Here is a 12,260-nt window from a genome sequence, read left to right as displayed (position 1 = left end):
CAAAAGCAAATATCGAATTTTTGAAGTTTGGTAAAAAATTCCCTTTTCTTCAGAATAGAAAGATTATCATCAGAGATACAAAAAAATATTTAAATATAAAATTGTAGCTTATTTAATTTCCAAGAACATGGTTTGCAAAAATTTTCTCTACGGTAAAAATTAAGTGAGGTATTGGCAATTAAAACTTGTAATAACATGCAAAAATCACCTTTACCAACCCTTTCAAAGTCACCACTTTTTGCGACTGAAGATTTTAAAAGGATTTGGTATTAATAGTCTTATAGATCTTGTAAAAACCTACAAAACTATTTTTTATCAAACTTTCTAAGATAAAAATTAAAAAGGTTACGGTTAAAAAATCAATATATTTTTTTCAAAAAAAAAAAAAAAAGAAATCCAATTGGAAGCATAATAATGTAAGTTAGCTTTGCTTTCACTCATTGGCCTTATGAGTTCTTCTTTATTTATGTATTATTAATAGATTTTAAAATTTTGACTGGCTTAGAATGATTAGTTTTTAAAAAACTAGAGTTAAAAGCGAATAACGACTTTTTGTAGTTTGGTAAAAAATGCCATTTTCTTCAAAATAGAAAGATTAGCATCATATATACGAAAAAATGTGTTTATATGAAATTGTAGGTTATTTAATTCCCAAGAACTTGGTTTGAAAAAATTTTTTCTACGGCAAAAATTGAGTGAATGGTAAATGAGTATATATCGAAAAACATTGATTTTTTTCTATATAAAACTAACACTTTCGATAGCGAATAAATCGAAAAGTATTAAATTTATCAAAAAAATGTATATACCCTATTCCACGAACATACGCCTGTTTTAGATTACTTCGACAACGAATATTTTACTGTGCAAAATAAGAAGAACGAAAGTAAATTGCAAATTACATTGTTGTTTATTGGAATAATTATTAGCGCCATTTACTTTCGTACTTCTTATGTTGCACAGTAAAATATTCGTTGTCGAAGTAATCCAAAACAGGCGTATGTTCGTGGAATGACCCATAGAACATTTTTTGCTTAGAACGAATGTTTTTATCAACTTTTGCAGTCAAAATCTAATAAAAATTGTCCACCCCCGAGATGGGGTGGCAGCCACCACCATTGTAAAAGCGCCTTTTGTCATCATATAGATTTTGATCTTTGGACTATCCACTATTTATTCTCAAATTTTCATGTAAATCGATCCATTCTGTAAAAATTGAGAGGTGAAATGCTTCGGTTCCTGGACTAAATTGACTTATGCTCCTTCTCAAATATGCCCGGAACATTAGTAAAAAAATTAAAATATTTAAAAATTTCGAAAAACATCGACTTTTTTCTATTTTCATTGCTTGTAACTTTAAAACGATTCATTTTGGAACAAAGTCGTAGGGAAATAAAATAAAGACAATTAAATTTTATATGATATACGTCTGGTTAAATATGTCTTAAATTATTACCCTTTCTGCAAAATAGCAATAAATACAAAATAAGGGTGTCGAAAAGCCTGTTTTTATTCGATGTTTTTCAACCACTTTGGTTGCATTTAGAACCTTCTTGTTTCGTTTAGAAAATTATTACAACATACTTAAATTGTCCACCAAATTTCAATAAAATTAAGCGGTCAGATTTTGCATAATAATTTTGCATTCTAAATTTTTTTGAAAAAGTTCAAGTTTTCTATAATCTTTCTGAAGAAAAAGTAGACCATTTAGAAGTATGCTAATTTTTTTACTTATAAAGAGTACTTTTTACTCTACCTAAGTAATACACTTTACAGAATTAAAATCGGATTATTTAAGCGGCCTCAGCACTGTTTTAAAATTATAAACAATTTTTTGGCTTATAAACAAATACAGTGAGGACATTTGAGCTGGAATGAATTCATTTTCTCGAGAATGGGCCACTCTGGAGATAAATCCCGAAACAGGTCGATTTTTATTCTTAAATTCTATTTTTTTGGTATATACGTCATACTAGTGACGTCATCCATCTGGGTGTGATGACGTAATCGATGATTTTTTAAATAAGAATAGGCGTCAATTGAGAATTGAGACAAAAAGAAGAATGTATATAATTTATTTAATTGGAAATACATTTTACTGTTGTCCTAAAATAGGAAAAATGTTTATTTGATAATTAACTCTTCTTTTTCGCTTAAATTCAATATTAAAGTTGCCACCCACCAGGCTCTTAGCAGTTTGAATATTTAATTTAGGCGAAAAGCAATGTTTATTTTTCAAATTAACATTTTTTTTTGTTTTCTGACTCCAGTAAAATGTATTTTGCATTGAATAAATTACCTACATTATTTTTTTTTGTCTCAATGAATTTAATTCAGGGTGTATAAATAATTATGTTAATGTTTATTTTAGTGAATACAAAGTTGAATAGCCTTTCGAATAAGCTATCACACGGCCCCTATTCTCATTTTAAAAAATCATCAATTACGTCATCACGTCCAGATGTATGACGTCACTAGTATGATATATATAGCAAAGAATTAGAATTTAAAAATAAAAATCGACCTGTTTCGGGATTTATCTTCAGAGACGCCATTCTAAACTTCTAAATGATGTACTTTTTGTTCAGAATGTCTTTAAAAAATTTGAATTCTTTTAAAAAAATTTAGATTTCAAAATTATTATGCAAAATCTGACCGCTGAATTTTAATTAAATTTGGTGGACGATTTAAGTATGTTGTAAGAATTTTTTAAACAAATTACGAAGGTTCTAAGTGTAACCAAAGTGGTTGAAAAACATTGAATAAAACATGTTTCTTTTGCCCCCTTATTTTGTATTCATTGCTATTTTGCAGATAGGGGAATAGTTTAAGATATTTTTAACCAGTCGAATATTATACAAAATTCAACTATCTTTATTTTATTTCGCTAGGACTTTGTTCCAAAATGGATCGTTTTAAAGTTTTAAGCAAAGAAATTAGAAAAAAATCGATATTTTTCGAAATTTTTAAATATTTTAATTTTTTTATTAATTTCTCGGGCATATTTGAGAAGGAGCATAAGTCAATTATTATTATTATTTAAGTTGTCACCTAACTTTATCTGCAAAAATCCGAATGCTACCTCGCACATCCAAACATAGACGTTTTTTCACAGATCCGTCCTGGTCTAACTACAAAATGTCAATATACAGTAGAAATAGATTTCTATATTTTATTTTTACTGAGCGATATACAAAATACATGCCATTCTGTCGGATAAGGAGTACAATAGCTATATGACTTTAAATGGGGATTAAAACAAAATATCTTATAAAAGATAAAAAATATAAAATATATGGTATCTATTTACTTTAATTTATATGGTATCTATTTACTTTATTATTTAATTTTTTTTGGGAGGTGAAAATCTTCTAAAGACCATCTGGGAAGGTGTCCCAGGTGTGTTGGATTCAATCCGCCACGCTTCACCGTGCCGGATCGCCTACCAACTAAACTCACCTCCTCTTTCTCCAGCCGACGGGTCCGGGACCACTCTTAGCGAGTATATACACTGACCCGTCGACCTTACTCTTAACTCCCCCTGGCACTTTTCGCGTGCGTTCCGCAGACTAAGTGACCCCCTAGTTGCCCCACCCCACACACACCTCGCAAAAGACCGGTCAGTGAAGACGACTGTCCCGTGCAACCCATCTGTGGGTGAAGCAACCGGGGTGCCCCCCATCCAGCATGAAACTAGCAAGAAGATACCACTCGGCAATTACGAGTAACTCCAAGCATTCATGTTTTCATTCACTCACACTCACTCTCACACTCATACCTTTTAAATTATTACGTAAATAGACTTCCCTATGAGAAATAATGAAAAACGATTATAAAAAATTTTTGTATGAATAAGATTATGGTACGATATTAAATAAAATAAATAAAATTAAATAAACAAATAAATAAAATAAAGTAAAATAACATGATAAAGCAGTCAGCGTAGGTTGGATGTAAAAGGTCCTCCCACCCTGGCTGCCCTCTACAACACTAACACGTTAAAAAATAAATAAAATAAATAATAAGGGTCATCCTGCTTGCAGTCGCCTCTCTTTTTCCTCTTTGTGCTTCATTGTTTTTGTAACAAAGGCAATGACCAGGTCGAAGTCACTCTTGCTACTGATAGCTTTATCCATAAGCTCGCGAGGCTCGCCTAGAGGAGACCCAAGACCCAGCTGCAGCTCGGTACGCCCCGCACGGTATGCCTAGCATACGAATACGACAAGTTGCGCGTCATTCACCACTCCACACTCGGGGCATAGATCGTCCGCGGTCTTCTTTATACGATAGGTATATGATCTGGACGATCCATGTCCCGTCAAGAACTGTGTAAAGTAGTAATTGACGCGCCTGTGCCTGTACTCGTACCACCTTACTACATCCGGAATCAGAGATCTCGTCCAGGCTGCCTTTTCGACCTCGGCTGCCCATTCCCTCTGCCACATCTCTAAACTTCTGTTTCGTTCTTGAGGTCCTGAACCAATTGCCCCGTTACCCCTCTGATACATTCGGACTCTTTCTCTGGCCAGAATGTGCACCGGCACAGAACCAGCCACAACCTGTAAGGCAATAATTGATACGGTTCTGTACGCGCTGCACACCCTGATCAGAGGTATTCTCTGTACTCTAAGAAGCATTTCTTCTTCTCCAGGGCCTCGTGCCATACTGGGGCCCTGTACAGTGCGATGGATAAAATTGATTGCGACATCACCGCTCTTTTATGAGATCCAGGACCCCCTATATTTGGCATTAACTTGTTTACCGTGGAGGTCCTTTCTTCCGCTTTCCGACATGCCTCTTGCACGTGTGGTCCGAATGTCTGTTTGTCATCAAAAGTAATTCCTAGATATTTAACTGTCTTCTGGGGTCTTATTTCGGAGCCTTTGAACTCAAATACTATATCTTTTTTATCTCTCGGTCCCCTCAAGATTATCGCTTCTGTTTTCTCTACTGCTAGCTTTAGGTCATTTCTTTCTATCCATTCCGCGGTTGTCTTGATTGATTTGCTTACTCTCTCTTTTATACCCCAATTCATGTCGCCTTCTACTAGTAGAGCCAGGTCGTCCGCGTATGCAATTGCTCTTACCCCTCTCATCTTATTTACTTCTAGTACCCCGTTGTATAGTATGTTCCATAGTGTGGGTCCCAGGACCGACTCTTGGGGTACTCCCGCGGTCATTTCCATCTTCTTTTTTTTATATGCATACGGTTCTCTCGGACAGATAGTCCTTTATTATGTTGGACACATAATCTGGAGCCCCAAATTCGACGATTCTGTCTACTATGAGGCCCCAGTTTGCTGAATTAAAATCGTTTTTTATGTCCAACAGAACAAGGAACACCCATCTTTTTTTTGCTTGCTCTAGCCGCGTCTCTTATCCAGGTCGCGGCATCGACGGTCGATCGACCTTTTCGAAATCCGTATTGTTGTTGTGATAATACTCTCTCATTTTCCAACATGCCTTCCAGCCTCTTCTTGATAAGTCCCTCGTAGAACCTACCAAGGCAATCCAGGAGGCATATTGGCCGATAAGAGGATGCTGAATCGGGGGGTTTCCCAGGCTTTAGGAGCAGAACAAGGTTCGCTTCCTTTAAGTCCCTGGGAAACTCTTGCTTCTGCAGTAGATCGTTGCATATTCTTCTGATCAAACCTGGTTTCTCCGTTGCTATTATCTTAATTGCCTCTGGTGGCAGCCCGTCGGGGCCGGGAGCTTTCCCCGTCTTCATCTCCTGACCAGCGGTTTTTATTTCCTCTTCCGTGAACTCCTCCACCATCGTTGGAAAGATTTTTGTAAAAGTTTGAATGTCCTTAGTGGGGAAGAGGAGTTCAGCCGATTTCATCCGCTGGTCCTCGTCCAGTTTATTTGGGCCATTATCCTTAATGACTTCATGGTAATTTTGTAGGCTTCACCCCATATATCCTCATCCAATGCTTTTATCAGGGTCTGACACTTTTCCTTTTTTTCTTGTTTTATTTTTTTATTCAGTGTTTTCTTTAGTTCTTTGTAGATTTCTTTGAGCTCGAGGTTGCCCTGGCTTCTCGTGTAATTCCTTCGAGCTCTGAGGCATCATTCCCGTAGACCTTTTATATCATCCGTCCACCAGTAGGGGGATTTTTTGTTATTCTTTTTCTTCACGGTGGCCAACTTTGCTGCATTTTCTAATGCTCTTCTCAGTTGGCCAAGGTCAGAAATCTCTTCCTCATTGACCTTTCTGACCTCTGATAGGTATGTGGTTTGGTTAAAATAGATTTCGGTGTTTCCTATCGGCCGTCTTACTTTCCCTTTCACCTTAACCTCGTACTGGATGTAGCGGTGGTAGGTAAATAACTGGTCGTCGAGGACATCCCATCTCTGTATTCTTTTGGATAGCCCTTCAGTTGCGATAGTTACATCAATATGTGTCTGGCTGGCCCCTCTTACGAAAGTTGGTTTATTATTATTTAAGACTTGGAGGCCAGCCTGGGCTATCCATTCGTTCCAAAGTTCCCCTTTTTTGTCATTTATGGGGGAACCTCTTAACCTCGATTTAGCATTGATATCCCCGGCGACCAAGATTTCTTTTTCGCTTGTGGCGGCGCTCATTATCTCATCTACAATAGTCTTGTATCTTAACATAGGGATGTTCGGTGATATGTAGCATGCCAGGAGGCTGAAATCTCTCAGTTTGATGAGTATGTGGTTTCCGCCCCTGACAATGCCCCGCACCCCTAGATCCCTATTTCTCATGAGCACCGCTACATTTTTTTCTTTATTTTGTACCCATCCACCGTCCGATGTTATTTTTTTGTTTGGTTCGGGGACGATGAGCAGGTCAGTTTCCAGCTTGCAGGCTTTTAAGTGGACAAGATCGTGCGCTCTACGTGCTCTGCCCACGTTCACCTGTAATATCCGTATACCAGGTTGATCCTTGAGGTCCGTTTTGGTTCAGTTCCCTAGAGTCGTCCCAGCATCGGATTCGCTTTTTTTGAAAAAGTAAAATAGTTAAAAACTAGAATAAATAAATAAATAAGTATAGATAAAATTAATAAATAAAATAAATAAGTAGGTAAAATGTGTATAAATAAAATAGTTAGGTAAATAGAAATAGTTAAAATAGTAATATAAAATTAAAATAGGTAATGTAAATAATAAAATAGATCTATAAAATAATAAATTAGTAATTTTAAAATTTGTATAAATACAATACAACCTAGGTGGGCTGTATATGGGCCCACCCTCGTTTTCCAGGGAGTCTATTTCGTTATTTTTATTCGTTTCTTGGCGGTTCTCCCTCATCCCCCTTCCGTACACTAGGGCTCGATAGGCTGGACAGGCCATCCTGTCCATTCTATGCCCTTCCTCTTTGCAAACTGAACAATATGCTTTATTGGCTTCAGGCAGTTATACGTTTTATATGTTTTTGTCTTCAGGCAGTTATACGTTTTATATGTTTTCTCACCTAAAGTTAATTCTCGTAGAATTCCACAAATAATCATGTATATATCTTTCCTTACTTCGGAAACATTTTTTCACATATCCCAAATTTTCTTTATACTCAGAGTTTTTTTTCTTAAATCGAAGGAATGTACTTTTCATGGTACGTACACTAATCGCAAAATGTATCGCATAATTTTTGAAACAGAAAAAAGTATAAAAATAATTTTTAATTTTTAGCATAATGTTATAATACTCGTCTATCGTTTACTTTAGGTGTCTACAAACTTTTACACAACCTTTTAAGTTGAAATGTGTTTTTACAGCAAAAAAAAGAGTAACTAACAAGTAAAACTTGAGAGAATATTTATTTTGGATATTTGTGTTCGAGAACAGCTGTTGAATACAGTTGGAACAGTATTGGATATTGATCTGTGCACTATGTCTGCTTGAGTTTTCAATGCGGAGGTGCGTTCTTATAAAAAAAATGAGTATCTAATAAAACGTCAGAACAAGCAGCCCAAATCATAGGTTTAATTGTAGATGGACGATCGCAGCAATATCTTCCAGATCTTATGGGAATCCACCAATTCAGCGTTTCAAGAGCTTTAAGAAGGTATAGAGGAAGTGGATGATACACAAGAAGACTAGTTCTATTACATCCCAGGTGCAGATTAACGTTATTTACATTTACAGACTTTGCGGACACATCATGTTACAACTAGACAACTGCGCAGTGATCTTTCCACAGATTGTGGCCCGTAATGTTCGGTTCGCAAAGTGTCAATTCGGTTAAAAATAGACTAAGGGAATTGGAAATCATAGCCAGATTTCAAACTCCCTTAAGACTGGCTCTGATTTTAAATTCCCGAATTCTTTTTAACCGAATTGGCATTTATTAGAACATTACCGGCTGTGAAAAGATTATGTCTAGCTGTAATATGATCTACACGAAAAGTCTGCAGGAATAAATAACGTTCATCTGCCGGGTTCGTGCCCCTGGGACGTTCTGGAAATGGTCTCCTTGTGTATCCTCTACTTTTTCTATACCTTCTACAGCTCTTGAAACGCTGGATTTGTGGATTCCCATAACATTAGCAAGATATTGCTGCGATCGTCCATATCCACATTGAAACCTACAATATGGGCTGCTTGTTCTAACATTTTATAATTCATTTTTTGTAAGAACGCCCTTCCTCATTGAAAACTCAAGCAGACATAGTGCACAGATCAAATTATCGAACACAAATAAATAAAATAAATTTTCTCTTTTAACGATGTTTTGTTTACTGTTTTTTTTTATGACAAAAACATGTTTCAACTCTAAATGTTATAGGTTTGTAGACACCTAAAGAAGACAATAGACGAGTATTATAACATTCTGCTAAAAACTAAAAATTGTTTTTAAACTTTCTTTATGTTTCAAAAATTATGCGATACTTTTTGTGATTAGTGTAGTATCTTTCCGTCTTCGTTGATAGATTTTCTCAGCCTTCTTGGTGGTGGTTTTGGTTCCTTAAGCCAAGCCGCACACCAAAGAAACATGAAACGAAAAACAAGAAACATGAAACGAAAAACATGAAACATGAAAACATGATTCATGCTCATGATACATTTTTATTTTCGGAGAGTTTCATAAATGGCCGGACATATATTTGTTTAGCAGTGGTTTATTTCCATGAAACGTAATTTACGTTTCATGTTTCTTTGATGTGCCTTAGCCAAGCCGCACACCAAAGAAACATGAAACGAAAAACATGAAACATGAAACGAAAAACATGTTTCATGAAAAGAAAACACTGCTAAACAAATCTCAAAATCCGCCTACCAATGAAACGAGTGTGATTCATGCTCATGACACATTTTTATTTTCGGAGAGTTTCATAAATGGCCGGACGTATATTTGTTTCATCATCATCATCTTGGTGCTACAGCCCTTAGAGGGCCTCGACCTTCTCAAGCTTTCTACGCCATTCTGTTCTGTCCCTTGCTTGCATTTTCCAGTTGCCGACTCCGATCTTCTCGGCATCCTGTGTTACCCCGTCCGTATACCTCAGCTTTGGTCTACCCCGTCTTCTCATTCCCACGGGTTGCGCTGTTAGAATCTTTTTTATCATGTTCGATTCAGGGGCCCGGGCTACACGTCCTGCCCACTGCAGGCGGTTTCGCTTAATTATAGTGATAATATATTTTCCACCAAACGTATGCCTGTAGATATTCTGCAGTTCAAAGTTATATCTACGCCTCCATATTCCGTTCTCACAGACCGCTCCGAATATCTTTCGTAGCACCTTTCTTTCAAAAATCGACAGAGCGGATTCATCTGTTTTAGTTAGCGTCCATGCCTCTGATCCATATGTGAGAACGGGGACTATCAATGTTCTATACAGCCTTATACGAGTTTTTTGAGACAGACGTTTGTTAGCTAAATACTTTGATAGACTATGATAACACCTGTTTGCAATTATTATTCGTCTTTTTATTTCCTCTGATGTGTTATTATTGGGGTTAACCGATGTCCCTAGATATATGAACTGTATATTTGTTTAGCAGTGTTTTATTTCCATGAAACGTAATTTACGTTTCATGTTTCTTTGATGTGCGGCCTGCCTTAGGGCTTAACGGTTTCATCCACGTATAAGCCGGTAGTTGATGAGTTTTCGCTTCCGTTCACCTCCGAACATTTATTTTCATGGTGTACTCGAGACTTGTTTGTAATATTTTAATATTCGAGTGCATTAAATACTTTAATCGCGTGATATCGCCCGATATAAACCCAAATTTAAAAGCTTCTTTATATTACCCTTATATCGCACATTCTCCTTAGATTAATAAAACAAATCGCCTTGAAAACCTTTACTTAGGATTTATTGTAGATAAAGGACCGGTTTGCAAAAAATAATTTCAAATAATGAATATTAGTTTTCCTGTGAATGGATTCATGTTTATAAGACCTAAGATAGAAAATTCTGGAGAAATGTCTTTAGGGAAGCCTAACCGCCATAACGATAAACACAAAGAAAATGATAAATTAATGATAATAGTCTGGGCTGATTATCGGAGAATAGGCCATTTTTGGGAAAAGTTATTTACCAGCAATTTTATTGCTGGAATCGAATTATAAGATCCTATATATTAATAATATAGGTATGCAAAGTCCTCAGATAGTGTGCTACTTTTTTTATAAACAAAATGGCGCACGAAAATCGTGTTTTTTTTTCAATTATTGCTCTATAACTCCGAAGATTTTAACTTTACAACAAAAACATCAAAATAAAAATTCACCGTGATTAAATTCTGCATAGAGACGCTTTCTCCCGATCTGCTCCGACGAAAATTTTCCTCGGAAAATGCGGGTTTTCCCAACAAAATCTTTAATTTTCAAATAAAGTTTTAGATAAGTAATTATCTACCAATAATTAAATAATTTGGTGACTTAAAAGCCTTTTTGGTTTAGATTATAGTTACAGAAGCTGATGAAAATTAAACGAATATTTTAGCAACAATTCAGTTGTTAATTAATAATTTACGGTCGCAATAATAACCAAAATAATTACGATACACTAATCAAGCTTTGAAATCTTATAAAGATGAGATGCCTATTTAATATTTTGTCGACAAAATATGAATTTTTTATTTTTTTGCATAATCTTTAAATGTTTAAAAAAATAGTTATAAACAAATTAATGTTTCTCAGAAAGTTTTTATTATATTATAATTTTAAAAAATAGCTAAAATGCGCATTTTAAATATCTTTAAAATAAATGCTTTAAAACTTTTTTGCAACCATTTGTAAAAAAGTTATGAAACAGCAAAGTAAACATACGATTACTACTGTGTTTATAATATTTTTTAATTCTTTTAAAGCGTAAAAGTGAGTTTAAAGTACAAGCTAATTATTTACAAAAAAATATCGATTATCAGTTTAATAGTTATATTTTAATTAAAGATTATAAATATATTTTTTTGTAATTTACACGCGCGAAAGTAGAGTAACACAGTAGCTAATATTGTATTCGTAGCTAATATTGTATTTAGCTAATATTGTAGCTAAAATTTTCACTCGGAGCGACGACCGGCCGCGTGATGTACACTTTTAATAAATAATGCATGCTGCGTGTCAGTCGCTTCGAGTGAACATTTTAGCTCCGACTCTGTATCAGGCCTACGTTTGCGCTAAAAATTACAAAAAAAGTATTTTTAATCTTTGATTAAAATATAACCATTGCACTAATTTTCGACATTCTTTGTGAGTAATTAGGTTGTACCATAGACTAACTTTTAAGCTTTGAAACAATTAAAACAAATTATAAACAACGGAGATTTGGTATATTTATTTGCTGTTTCATAACTTTTTTGCAAATGGTTGGAAAATTTTTTTGAAGCATTCATTCTCAAGACCTATGAAATACGCATTTTTAGTATTTTTTAAAATTAGAATATAATAAACAATTTCTGAGAAATCTTAATTTTTGTATAACAATTTTTTTTAAACATTTAAAGATTATGCAAAAAAATGAAAAATTTATATTTTGTCGAGAAAATAATAAATAGGCATCACACCTTTATAATCTTTCTAAGTTTGATCAATGTCTCATGATTATTTTGGTTGTTATTGCGACTGTAAATTGTTAATTAACAATTGAATTGTTGCTAAAATATTCGTTTTATTTTCACCGGCTTCTGAATTTATAATCTATAACAAGAAAGCTTTTATTTCACCAAGCTATATAATTATTGATAAATAATTACTGGCCCAAAAAATTTATTTGAAAATTCGAGATTTTGTTGAGAAAACCCACGTTTTCCGAGGAAAATTTTCGTCGGAGCAAATCGGGAAAAACA

This window comes from Diabrotica virgifera, chromosome 3, assembly GCF_917563875.1.
Source record: "Diabrotica virgifera virgifera chromosome 3, PGI_DIABVI_V3a".
Classification (NCBI taxonomy): domain Eukaryota; kingdom Metazoa; phylum Arthropoda; class Insecta; order Coleoptera; family Chrysomelidae; genus Diabrotica; species Diabrotica virgifera.
This window is presented reverse-complemented; position numbering follows the sequence as displayed.